General features: G+C 39.0%; 1 pseudogene; it reads right to left on the minus strand.

Moving 5' to 3' along the window:
* Positions 1-1835: 1835 nt before the first annotated feature.
* LOC102840872 lies at positions 1836-11726 on the minus strand (annotated as a pseudogene).
* Between the last annotated feature and the right edge of the window lie 2017 nt (positions 11727-13743).

Raw genomic sequence — 13743 nt, forward strand, 5'->3', positions numbered from 1 at the left:
GCTGCTTCCGCTAGTGTTGACAGTTGATCCAAGAAGAATGAAGTCCTTCACAACTTCAATCGCTTCTCCATTGATAAGAATGCTATTTATTGGTCCAGTGGTGAGGGTTTTTGAATGTGTATTACACTTAAATACAAAAACCATGAAACAAACCACCATCCTTCAACAACTTGAGCAAAGATAGAATGCCTAAGGAACAACATAGATGACTTGCAGAGGATGGGCTGTTTTACTTCAAGTAGCATTAAAAAGAGAGAGAGAGAGAGAGCACAAATGCATGGGTTTTCAGGTATATACATTAAGTTGAACCTTTGGCACTAGGAATTAGGGCATTTTGTCATGTTGCATTAATGCATATTGTGGAGTCCTGGTGTGGCGCTGTGGGCTAATGTGTCAGACTGCAAAGTCATTTGAACTGCAAGGTCGGTGGCTCAAGCTCACTAGCTACTCCTCGGAAACCCTATACAGGGTCGTTACGGTTGGAATCAACTCAACAGCACTTAACAACCACAACAATTAACATATATTAGAAAATTGTGTAGTGTCAAAGGGATAGAACCACCAGCTGTCAAGCAATGTTGTCAACTATGCAAGAATTGTTCTACCGAATGTGTCTTCTTTGTCTAATTACTGCGTACACTAGTAGCAACCTTGAAATGTGAAAGGGAGCTTACACTCTCCTTACATTTTCTGTTTGAAGCAAACAGAAAACAAACTTAAATATAAGCCCTGTGATAGCTTCAACAGTTTTGTTGTTGTTGCTGTCAGGTGCCATCAAATCAGTACCAACCTATAGTGACCGTATGCACAGCAGAACGAAACACTGCCCAATCCTGGGCCAACCTCACTGCTGTTGCCACACTTCAATCCATCAATGCTGCCACTTGGCTAATCCATCTCGTTGGGGGACTTCCTCTTTTTCTCTGACCCTCCACCTTACCAAACGTGATAACTTTCTCCAGCGACTGGTCCCTCCTGATAATATGTCCAAAGCATAAGAGATGAAGTTTGGCCATCTTGGCCTCCAAGGAGCACTCTGGCTGAATTTCTTCCAAAATGGATCTATTGGTTCTTTTGGCAGCCAATGGCACTTTCAATATTCTCATCCAGCACCATAACTCAAATGCATCAATTCTTCTATGGTCTTCCTTATTCACTGTCCAGCTTTTGCATACATATGAGGTTGGGTCAGGTGCACGTTAGTCCTCAAGCTGACATCTTTGCTCTTCAACACTTTAAAAAGGTCTTGTGCAGCAGATTTGCCTAATGCAATACATCATTTGATTTCTTGACTGCTGCTTCCATGAGTGTTGATAGTTGATCAATTTTAGAGAACATCAATTATACAAGAAAAAGACAAAGAACAAAAAGAAAAGTGTTTACAGATACCCATGTGGGGGAATATATATATATATGTAATAATCCTGTTTATTGTATTCAGGTAACATTGTTTTTTTCTTTATTTCCTGAAGTAAAGACTTTATAATCTCTCTCTTTTTCTTTGACTACTTCCTGAAGTGAGTAAAGACTTTATGATCTTTCTTTTTCCTTTCCTAAAATAGGAACACGTGCCTTAGAAATTTGAACTAGCCAACCAGGTAAGGGGAAAGATTGTGCGGTCAAAACCCTAGCCATTGGGGTGAGACACAGCCTTAAGACTCACATCAGGGATTAAAAACCTGAGTGGACTGCCCACTCAGTGTGCTTGCTGGCCTGTTCCTGTAAGGCTATGAGCATGCACCCTCTTGCAGGAGCAAATTTTGCTTTGCCAAGGTAACTTAGCCTCACCGAGTGTCTTTTACATGACATTGGAATTCATTTCTAACACTCAGACGTTAACAGTGAGTGGTCACTAGACCCTCACAGGGCTTTCGATGGTACTCAGCTGAAGCCACTTTGTAATCGCTGGCAGTAAACAGCTGCAGAATTCTTTGCCAGGTAATTCAGAAAACCATGCAAATAGCCTAACAATAATGCAAGACTCTTCTCATCAAGGGGCGTATAGGCCAACATTGCTCCAATTCTCACAAATAATGTCAGTAGGTGTGGCGTTCCATAAACCTGAAACATTGGAGCAGCAGGGTGGGCCATGAGGATTTCAGTATACTGGGGCCTCTGGAATTTGTAGAGCAGCTGAGTGTCCAACAGCACATTGAAGTATTCTTTTACCCTTGCCACAACTTCTTTAACTGCATATTCCTTATTGTTGACACTTCCTTGTGATCTCTTACAATTTGCATACTCTTCCAGAATGGCATCCACGTTTTTCTTAGCTGGATGCTGAAACAGCTGCTTCTTCCTGGTAACCAAGTTCCAGTCCTCAAGGAGCCGAGCCAGGGTTTTAATTCTTCAGGAATCTTCACTTTAACCTCCACTCTGTTCTTAAATGCGTTCTCACTTTCAACAGTAGGATCAGCCCAGTCCCTTTTCTTCTTAGGTGGCTGAGGTGCTTCACTGGTACTTCCACCATCTCCGTTTCCAGGACTCTTTTGTCTGTTCTTCCTTGTCTTTCTCACAGATCCTGAAGGGGGGTTCTCGGTAGAGCGCCTCACCCCCACACCCACCCCCGCCATCTGCCTGGAAGAGCTGGCTCCAGATTCTTCTGCTGAGGCCCAGGTCTCTTCTTTCCAGAGGAGACCCCTCTCATCTTACTTCTCTGTATGTTGCTTCTAATTGGCTTTTTAAAGTTGTCTCCTTCTGCAGATTGTTGTCCACGAGTTAGGGCTTTCTCAGATGGAATTTTAAAAGGTTTTCAAGGATAGTCTGGAAGTGGATATCCAAGATTCTGAAATGAGGGATGGTTCTGTAATCAATATCAGATCTTCTGATCCTAACTCTACGAACAGCTTTTCTGACGGTGACTTTTTTGTCCTGATCAACAAGCACAATGCCCTTCAGGGGAGTATACACTCAATTAATGTTTTCAATAGCTTTTTTTTTTTCAAAGTTTTTATTGTGCATTATGTGTTAGTTTACATGGGTGAACATTATCTTTACATTCATCCTATTGTACTTTGTTTCATTGCAATGAACACAATCCCCTGTATGCATCACCAAACACCCAAAGGGTACACCCCACACTCCTGCCTGCCCCCACCCCCACCCCCGGCCACCAGCACACAACCCCTCTCCCTCCCTGAGTCCAGAGTCCCCAGCCGCTCCTTCTGTCCATGTCATTGCTTCTGCCTCCATCCCTAGTGTCACTGCCTCTCCAGACAGGGTCTCACACTTCGCTTTTCTCCCTTGATGGTTCCAGGGATCTCTGCTCCTGGACTGCAAAATCAGCTGCTCCCCTCCTTTTGTTACCAGACATTTACATTTACCTTTCCAACACTCAGTGTTAAGACCTGATAGCGATCATTCCCTATTGAACCACAGGAGTCTTTCCCCCCTCATCTTTTATTAACCCCATCCAGACAGGTTGGGAACAACTCAGTGGAGGTTCAACCTTTCCCTGTATCCTCCAAAGCTAGGTCCTCTACTGAAAGCATGTAAGCCAGTCACTTCTTGCCTTTGTAGTCCCCCCCATTTTGGGTAGACAATGTCTAAGTTCCCCCTTCTTGTCCACCCTGTGTACCAAGGGGGTGGGAATGATCCTCACTGTAGAGATTTTTCTGCTTCTCTGTCATACTGCATCCACAAGAATAGGTCAAGATCATCCACTTATAGTGGGTTACTCCTTTTTTCTCTCTCTCTCTTCTTTCTTCCTCTAGTTGTGTTCTGATCATCCAGCTATTGATGCCAGGTCAAATGGGTACTATCTGCAAGTGTGGGTGTTCTTGTGCATCTCCCCTCTTTATATCAGCTGGATGCTTCACACTCTGTTCTAGTCTTCTGGGGCCATATCCCTACCCCTGGGCCCAGGAGTCCCCAGGTCTCATCATACTGCTGGTTAACCAGGTCTCAGTCCAGGTTAACAGGAGTCTTCAATAGCATATTTTTAAGACTGGGCTATTTATTTTGTTATTATTCAGTTATCAAAGTTCTCTATATATTCCAAATATAAATCCTTTACAGAAACATGATTTTCAAATATTTTCTTCCATTCCATTTACTAGTTTGGTGTTGTTGGGTTTTTTTTCTACCCTCACCTTCTTTATAGTGTGAGGAATCCTCAAAATGGCCCACCTTCAGGAATAAAGACTCATGAGATTGCTAGACCAGCCAGACATACATTGTTCATTCATATCCAGGGATATGTAAGCAGGATGAACTGGGAGAAGGGAGGAAAGAAATCTGTTCTAGGACTAAGAACTTTAAATAAGAATATAGTCATTCAGACCATGGGCAAGCCATTTTGGCTTCTCTGCAGGGAGGGAAAACGGGATATGCTGGGTAGAATTGTAATGGGGAACTGGAACTGGATGAGGGGCTTTTTGAACACAGGGGAATAAAACTGTTTGCAGGCCAGCCATGTGGCACCTCTGCTCATGTCTACTGGGTAGGGTATCTGATTTTGCAAAATTTAATTTAAAAAACCTCACTCTTGCTAAAATGAATACAGATTGGATTACTTGAGCCTTTGTCAGTATGGACAACATTTCTCACAACATTGTCCACTGAGGCACAGGAATTTAAAAATATTCATCAAGTCCAGTTTATCTTTTTTTTTTTCTCTTGTTGCTTTTTCTTTCTTTCAGTGCCATTTTTAAGAAACCAAAGATCACAAAGATTTACACCTGTTTTCTTCTAAGTTTTATACTTTCAGCTCTCACAGTTCGGTATTTTGATCTATTCTGAGTTAATTTTCATATATTATATGACATAGGGGTTCAACTTCGTTTGCATGTGGATAGTCAGCTGTCCTAGCACCATTTAAAAGACTATTCTATCCCCATATTAGGATATCTGGTGTCATAATGAATAAGCACTCCTGGTATGGGGCTGTAGGTTAATGCACTGGACTGCAAGGGGAACGTGAACTGTAGGTCGACAGTTCAAATTCACCAGAAGCTCCTCAGCAGCCCTACACAGGGTTGGAATGACTCGATGGTACTTAACAATAACAACAATAACCAAAAGGATGGAAGTTTAAACCCGGCAGCCAGTTCGTGGGAGAAAAGACCTAGTGATCTTAGGTTTCTTCCTAGAAAAACCTATGGGACAATTCTCTGTTACAGAGGGTGCTATGAGTTAGGATTGACTTTATGGCACACAATAGCAATAATTTTGGCATTAGTACTAGGAATGGATTTATTTTCAGTAATATACTCTGCACACATGGGGTAGCCATGAGTCAGAATTGACGGTAACTAAGGAGTTCTGGTAGCTTAGTGGTTACGAATCGGGCTGCTAACCTCAGGATCAGCAGTTCAAAACCACCAGCCGTTCCGTGGAAGAAAGATGAGGCTTTCTGCTCCCATAAAGATTTACAGCCTCAGAAACCCTGTGTAGGGTCACTATGAGTCAGAACCAACTCCACGGTACTTAACAACAACAACATCCCCATATTATAACAAAAGTATTTTGTACCTTTGTTAGAAATCAGTTGACCGAAATGTGAGGGTTCTTGATGTCATCCCACAACATTCCAGAACACTTAATTGTATTCACGAGGAACCAAGAGGCAGTTGTTCAAACAAGGGAACACCGAATGGTTTAAAGTTAGGAAAGTTGTGTGCCAGGGTTGTATTCTTTCACCATACTTATTCAATCTGTATGCTGAACAATTAATTTGAGAAACTGGATTATGTGAAGAAAAACGTGGCATCAGGACTGGAGGAAGGCTCATTAAAAACCTGTGATATGCAAATGATACTACCACCTTGCTTGCTGAATGTGAAGGGGACTTAAAATACTTATTGATTAAGACCAAAGACCTCAGCCTTGGATATGGGTTGTACCTCAAAGTAAAGAAAACAAAAATTCTCACCACTGGACCAATCAATAATATCTATATAAATGGAAAAATAATTGAAGTTGTCAATGACTTCATTTTGTTGGCTCAACCATCAACACTCATGAAAGCAGCAGTCAAGAAGTTAAATAACATATTGTATTGGGAAAATATGCTGTACAACACCTATTTAAAGTGTTGAAGAGCAAAGGTGTCAGTTTGAGGACTAATGTACGCCTCCCCAAGCCAACGTACTTTCAATAACCTCATATGCATGTGAAAGTTGGGACAGTAAATAAGGAAGACCATAGAAGAATTCATGCATTTGAGTTATGGTGTTAGAGGAGAATATTGAAAATACCATGGACTGCCGAAAGAACAAACAAATCTCTGTTGAAAGAAGTTAGCCAGAGTGCTTCTTGGAAGCCAGGATGGCCATACTTCATCTCTCATGCTTCAGACATGTTGTTAGAAAGGACCAGTCACCAGAGAAGGATATCATGTTTGGTAAAGTGGAGAGTCAGAGAAAAAAAGGAAGACCCCAATGAGATGGATTGGCACAGTGGCTGCAGCAATAGGTTCAGGCATAGCAATGGTTGTGAGGTTGGCTCAAGACTGTGTCTTTCTGTTGAATGTAGGGTCACTACAAGTTGGTACTGACTCAATGGCACATAACAACAACAATAAATGTAAGGCTTTACTTTTGGACTCACTCTATTCCATTAATTTGTATTTCTAACCTTATGTGGGTATTTCTGGTCATATTAACCACAATGTCTTTGGTCATGTGATAAGGTCTGTTTCACTCCACAAACATATGTTTTATTTCAAAGCAACTTTATTTGCATGTTTTCCATCCTACAACTAACAAAATACAGTTAGTTTCACCATCTTTACTGTTGTTGTTAGGTGCTGTCAAGTCAGTTCCCACTCATAGCAACCCTATGCACCTGAGAATGAAAAACTGCCTGGTCCTGCACCATTCCAACAATTATTGTTACCCTGGAGTCTAATGCTGCTGCCACTGTGCCAATCCATCACTTGATGTTCTTCTCTAGAACGAATCCCTCCTGATAATATGTACAAGGTATGAGACTTAGTCTCACCATACTGACTTCTAAGGAGCACTCTGACTGTACTTCTTCCAAGATAGATTTGTTTGTTCTTTTGGCAGTCCAACCTACTTTCCATATACTTCTCTCTAACACCATAACTCAAGTGCATCCATTCTTCTATGGTTTTCCTTATTCATTGTCCAAATTTCACATGCATATGAGGCTGTGTGCTAGACTGCAAGTTTGGTTTGAACTGCAAGGTCGATGGTCCGAGCTCACCAGCCTCTCCTTGGTAACCCTATACAAGGTAACTATGAGTCAGAACTGCCTGGAAGGCACTTGAAAACAACAACAACAAGGGTAGGTAAAGATTGCAAATGATTTCAGATGAATGGAAATGTCTATATAATAAAAGAAGAAATTGGATGTTTTCAAGCATAGTAGTAATGTTGTTATGTTAAGTGCTGCCAAGTTGGTTCGCATTCATAGAGATCCTATGTAGGATTTCCAAAGAGCAGCTGGTGGATTTGAGTCACTGGCCTTTCATTTAGCATGCCAGTACTTATCCTACAGCACCATTTGTTGTTGTTAAGTGCCATGGAGTCAATTCTGACCCATAGCGACCAGCTGGTGAGCTTAAACTACCCGTGGTAATATAAAGTATAAATTTATGATTACCTTCTCTGGACTCCAGATATGATAACTATCTCTTTCCCAGGAGAAAGAGTGCTTGAGAAGTTCATACACATAACAAAACTAAAATCTTTGTTGTTGTTGTTGTTGTTAGGTGCCATCAAGTTGGTTCCGACTCATAGCGATCTTATGCACAGCAGAAGGAAACATTGCCCTATCCTGGGCCAACCTCAAAATATTTGGAGACATTTATATTATTTGACAATTCTAATGAAAGACTTTTATGCCTTAATAAAAGTTTAGATGATTAGTTCTCCCACTTCTATGGCAAACTAATTGATTCTTCCAGGGAAATTGTGGTGACACAATTTGCCAACACCTCTCCACTTACCTCCCACTCTACTATTCTGCACCTGAAGCCCTAAAGTTACTCCCATATGAACAATTTAGGCTGGTAAAAACAATTGCTTTCTCTTTTGTCCAGAAATAAAATGATGAATTCCACCCCTTGTGAAAATGGAAATACCCAACCAAGAAGTCTCATCTGAAGTAACCGTGGAAATCATTCTAAAGTAATTTTATCTCAGTAAAATCAAACATATATATTGTGGCCAATATTTTCTTTCTGGACAGAGAAAACTTCAGTTAATGTTGCTATTGTTAAGTGCAATCGTGTCAGTTCCAGCCCACAGCGACCCTGTATGGGGTTTCTGAGGAGTGGCTGGTGAGCTTGAACCAAAGACCTTGCAGTTCAAACCGACTTTACAGTCCTTCCTACACATTAACCCATAGCGCCATGGTACTGTGTAAACCAAGTGAAGCTGTCCTCATTCTGGTGGTGCACCATTTTCCAAAAGTTTTAATCCAATAGTATATACGAAAATAATTTTTTCAACTCAATTTTCAGTTTTAAAAACCATGTGTTATTTACAGAAAATAGAATTCATGTGTTTTTGATTCATTTACACTTAGCTCATTAAAAAATTCCTGTTAAACCACTTGGTAGTCAAGGACTTTTCAGCTTTCTAAATAAATTTTCAAAAGCCTCCTTAAAGATATGGTGTTAAATAAATATGTACATGAGTTTCCAAACCATGTTCATAATCTTTCTTTAAAATCTTGTGCTTTTAATTAGTAAAATGTGATTTTCTTCTATCCAGAAAGAGATTAATATGTGAAAGTATATCATTGTCAATGCAAGAAAATCTAAATTTACAAATAAGCTTTAAATATCACCAATCAACAAATAATATCTGTTTTAAAATAACTATCAGAGAAGCATCACAAATTAAGGAGGAAAGAGTAAATTAACATTTATTGAGCACTTCTTTCTTGCTTGTATGTGCTGTTTAGTACTTTATGTATGTAGCTTTTACATACATACTTTATGTATGTAGAAAGCTATGAGATAGGTATCAACTTTTCACAGATGAGGAAATTGAAACTCAAACAAACGAAATATTCTTGCCAAGGTCACATATCTAGTAAGACAGATCCAGGATTTAAACAAAAATCTGTAATGATGTCTAAGTCCCTGTTTTTCCACTATCCATGCTTCCTGTAAAGAGACTTGATTAGCAATTATTATAGTTTTACCAAATACTAATAATATTAATAAACCTTGGTCTCCTTGACTATAAAATGAGGACAATAATGCTCACTTTATAAAGCTATTGTGAGAAGAAATGAGATTATGTACATACGAAGCAACTAAACTACGTGATTTTACTCTCTTGCCTCCAAGCTTGTCCCTCACTCAAATAATTTTTTTATACAGCACAGGTTAACACTTTGAAGTAGACAATTTTGTGTCTACCCCACCTTCCAAAATTTTCAATGATTCCCCAAAGATCTTAAACGATGATTAAAAGTTCACAATGATTTCATTCTAAATTTAGAACTACAACACCACCTTCTTCTCCCCAGCCAATATACATTTAACTTTAGTCAGGTACATTTACTCCCACACTTACAAACCAACATGCACACTGTACTTTCACAAACAGCGTTTCACCATGTTCTATGCTGAAACTTTTCTCTGTGTATTCCTTCCATCTTCTTTTGATGCTTTCTGCATCATTCAATGTTTTAGCCATAGAATCCTTCAATATTGCAATGTATTTTTTCTTCAGTTCTTTCAGTTTGAGAAATGTTGAGCGTTTACTTTCCTTTCGGTTTTCTAACTTCAGATCTTTGCACATTTCATTATAAAATCTTACTTTGTCTTATAGAGCTGCCTTTGAAATTTTCTGTTCAGCTCTTTTATGTCTGCATTTCTTCCAATTGCTTTAGCTTCTCTACACTGTAAAGCAAATTTCAGAGTCTCTTCTGATGTCCATTTTTGTCATTTCTTTCTTTCCTGTCTTTTTAATGACCTTTTGCTTTCTTCCTGTATGATGTTCTTGATGTCATCCCACAAACCTTCGGGTCTTCAGTCTTTAGTGTCTAATGCATCAAATCTGTTCCTGAGATGGTCTCTAAATTAAAAATATTCAAGTGATATATTCATTCTTGTGAACTTGTTTTAATTGTCTTCAGCTTCAGGCTGAACTTAAGCATTAGCAATTAGTGGTCCATTCCACAGTCAGCCACTGGCCTTGTTTTGGCTGATGACATCGAGATTCTCCATCATCTCTTTCCATAGATGTAGTCAATTGATCACTGCACACTCCAACTGGAGTGTAGTTATGTGTTATGTGTGTAGTTGCCTTTTATGTTGTTGAAAAAGATATTTGCAATGAATAGGTCATTCGTCTTGGAAAAGTCTGTCATGCCATCACTAACATGATTTCTATCACCAAGGTGTATTTTCCAATTACTGATCCTTCCACTTTGTTTCCAATGTTCACATTCCAATTATTAGTAATTATCAATGCATCCTGACTGCATGTTTAATCAATTTCAAACTTAAGAAGTTGGTAGAATTCTTCAATTTCATCATCAAGGGCTGTTGTGGTTGGTGTATAAATTTCAATAATAATTGATCTTCCTTATAGGCATATGGATATTGTATGGATATAGGATACTATCCTATCCATATGCCTATTGGGTGCTTAAGATCTTGGAATGCTATTTTTGATGATGAATGTGGTGTCATTCCTCTTCAGTTTGTCTTCTCTGGCATAGTACACCATATGATTATCAGATTCAAAATGGCCAATAACAGTCCATTTCAGCTTATTAATGCCTAGTATATCAATCTTTATTCATTCCATTTTTGACAACTTCCAATTCTTCTAGATTCAAATCTCACACTCTCTTATTTTCCTGTTAGTTAATATATGTTTGCAACTGTCTCGTCTAATTTTTGTTTGTACCCCATCAGTAAATAAGGGTTTTTAAAGTTTCCTCCATCCACATCATTAAATTCAACTCTACAGTTGTGTTTTGAATGCCTTCCAACCAGAGGAGCTCATCTTCCAGTAGTATATCTGACAATGCTCTGCTGCTATTGATAAGATTTTAAGTGGCTAACCATTCAGAAATTGTCTGTCTCTCCTTCTTCCTAGTCTGTCTTAGTCTGGAAGTGCTGCTGAAACCTGTCCACCACGGGTAAACCTGCTGGTATTTAAAATACCAGCGGCATAGCTTCCAGCATGACAGCAAAAATGCAAACCACTACAGTATGACAAAATGACAGATGAGTGGTGGATAATCAAGTATAAAAATAGAAAATAGATTAATCCATAAATTGTTCACTTGGAAAAAATTGAAGAAGCACAAGTTGTATGATAGATGTATTTAAAACAATGACAAAAAAAAACAAAAAAAGCAGCTAAAGCTTTTGTTGGGTTTCTTGGTATGAAGGTTTAATGTCATGGTTTCATGAGTTGTTGTTAGTGCCATCGAGTCAGTTCTAATTCATAGCTACCTGGTAAAGGGTTTCTGAGGAGTGGCTGGTGGGTTTGAACAGTCAACCTAGAGGTCAGCAGTCCAGTGTTTATCCTATTGTGTCACACCAGGACTCCTAGAAACATATCAGTTAACTGACCTAGTAATGTGTCTAGTCTACCTCCTAGTTCATGGGATCTAAAGAGCATGGAGGCAGCCATACAGGACATAGCAATTGGTATGTATTCTCTTGGAACAGTGTAGGAAGAAGAGTCAGGAACGGGACTTGTGTTTATCGGGGCACAAACAATCACCTCTTTTGCCATGACACCAGAAGAACTAGTTGGTGCCCAGGTATCATTACTAATCATTTTGATCAAAGATTCCATAAAAGTATCTGATCAAAAGGGGAGAAATATAGAACAGAATTTAATATTCTTATAAATTCCAGACTTTCTCATGGAGGTTGGGATAACCTCTAAAATATTGCACTGAGATATTCTTAACCTTAAACCAAAAATATCTCCTTGAAGTCTTCTTAAAACCAACCAATGGTTTAAGTTAAGCTTTTAAAAGATATCTACTTTGGCCATTATTCTAGGATCAAAGGAGACCTGGAGAGACAGTAGGTTATGCAGTGGGCTGCTAGCTGCAAGGTCAACAGTTCAAACCCACCAGCTGTTCCAAGGGAGAAAGATGAGGCTGTCTGCTCACATAAAGAAAAATCCCTAAAGGAGCAGTTCTACTCTGCCGTAGAAGGAACCAATTTTATGGCAGTGGGTTATATGGAGTCCAAGAGCTAATAGAACTCAAAAGGTTAGATACGGTCTTTATGGGCAGTGAGTTTATGTTAATTGGGGAGGAACAAGTCAGAAAAGGAGACTGAGAATGCTTGTACAACTCAAAGAATTTCACTAAATTGTACACATAGAAATAGCTGAATTAGTTTTACTATGTGCATTCTCAACAACAACAAAGCAAAAAGAAAGAAAAACATTTAGTGGATAAATATCAGATAAAGTTTATTAAAAGACAGGCTAGAAGAAGTTATGTGCAATGCAGTACAGATAGGCAAATAAGACAGGAGATATAGAAGGAAAGTTAAGAATCATAGAGACAACAGAGAATCTAATATATTTGTTTAATCAGAGTTCCAGAAAGAGAATGAAGCCGAGGTAATACTTGATGAAATAACAACTAAGAATGCTCCAGAACAGATGGAGAACCAGACTTCAAATTACTTGGCCATCTAACTATGGTGGTGGTGGTTATGTGCCGTGGAGTCAGTTCCGACTCATAGTGACCCTGTAACAGGGTTTCCGAAGCTGTAAATCTTTACGGGAGCAGAAAGCCTCATCTTTCTGCCGAGGAACGAGTGGTAGTTTAGAACTGCCGAGCTTGAGGTTAGCAGCCCGATTCATAACTACTAAGCTACTAGAGCTCCTTGTCTATTTAACAGTAGACAAAAATTACTTTCTGAAGACAATCTCATCCTTATTCCTAGTACTTTATTTATTTATTTAGGCATAACTCCAAGTACCCAGTGGTGTGGATTTCTATCTAGGTGGTTTTTTGCATTTTTTAATATTCACCAGAAAATGTCAACACTACTACCCAAGCTCTGGTTATTATTAAAACATAAGGCTTTGAACTTAATTAATACAATGAATAGCTCTATTCTAGGTATTTCTAAAATGGGGATAATGTCAAATTCAGAACTATGTTTTAAAAATTCAATGGAAAGAAACAGCCTAAAGGGTTTGAAATTTATTTATTTCTCTGGATATACTAAAATCTTTCTCTGGATAAGGCATAACATACACAGAATCTTGCCTACAACAATTCATTGGAAAATTATTTTCTGATGCATTGGTGGTGCTGTAGATTAAGTACTGGATGGTTAACTGCAAGGTCAGCAGTTCAACAGCCCCAGCCACTCCGTGGGAGAAAGAGGAGGCTTTCTGTCTCCCATAAGAATTTACTGCTTTGGAACCCTATACAGAGTCTCCGAGTCGGAATCCACTCGATGGCAGTGGGTGTGGTTTGGATTAATATCAAGCAAAGCTTTGCTTTCCAAAGAAACTGCTTTGTTTTCTGCTTATAGATAATATGAAATGTTTCTAACCTTACTTACCATTTGTCTTATTTTCTTGTTTTTACAGCATTTGATTGTGCCATATTGTATCTTTTTTAAAACAAATCATATTGTATCTTTTTAAAAACAAAAAAATGCTTCGTTTTAAAAACAGTGTATAAAAACATTTTAACCCGGTCAGGCGTTCAAGTCCCCGTGGGCCCAAGCGTTGCTGACCGTCCAAACCATAGGCTCTGAGGATCAGACTTTAGCCACCTAGCAGACATAGCAAAATGTCCCTTTTCTGATTATTC

The sequence above is a fragment of the Chrysochloris asiatica genome, unplaced genomic scaffold (assembly GCF_000296735.1).
Source record: "Chrysochloris asiatica unplaced genomic scaffold, ChrAsi1.0 scaffold00004, whole genome shotgun sequence".
Classification (NCBI taxonomy): Eukaryota; Metazoa; Chordata; class Mammalia; order Afrosoricida; family Chrysochloridae; genus Chrysochloris; species Chrysochloris asiatica.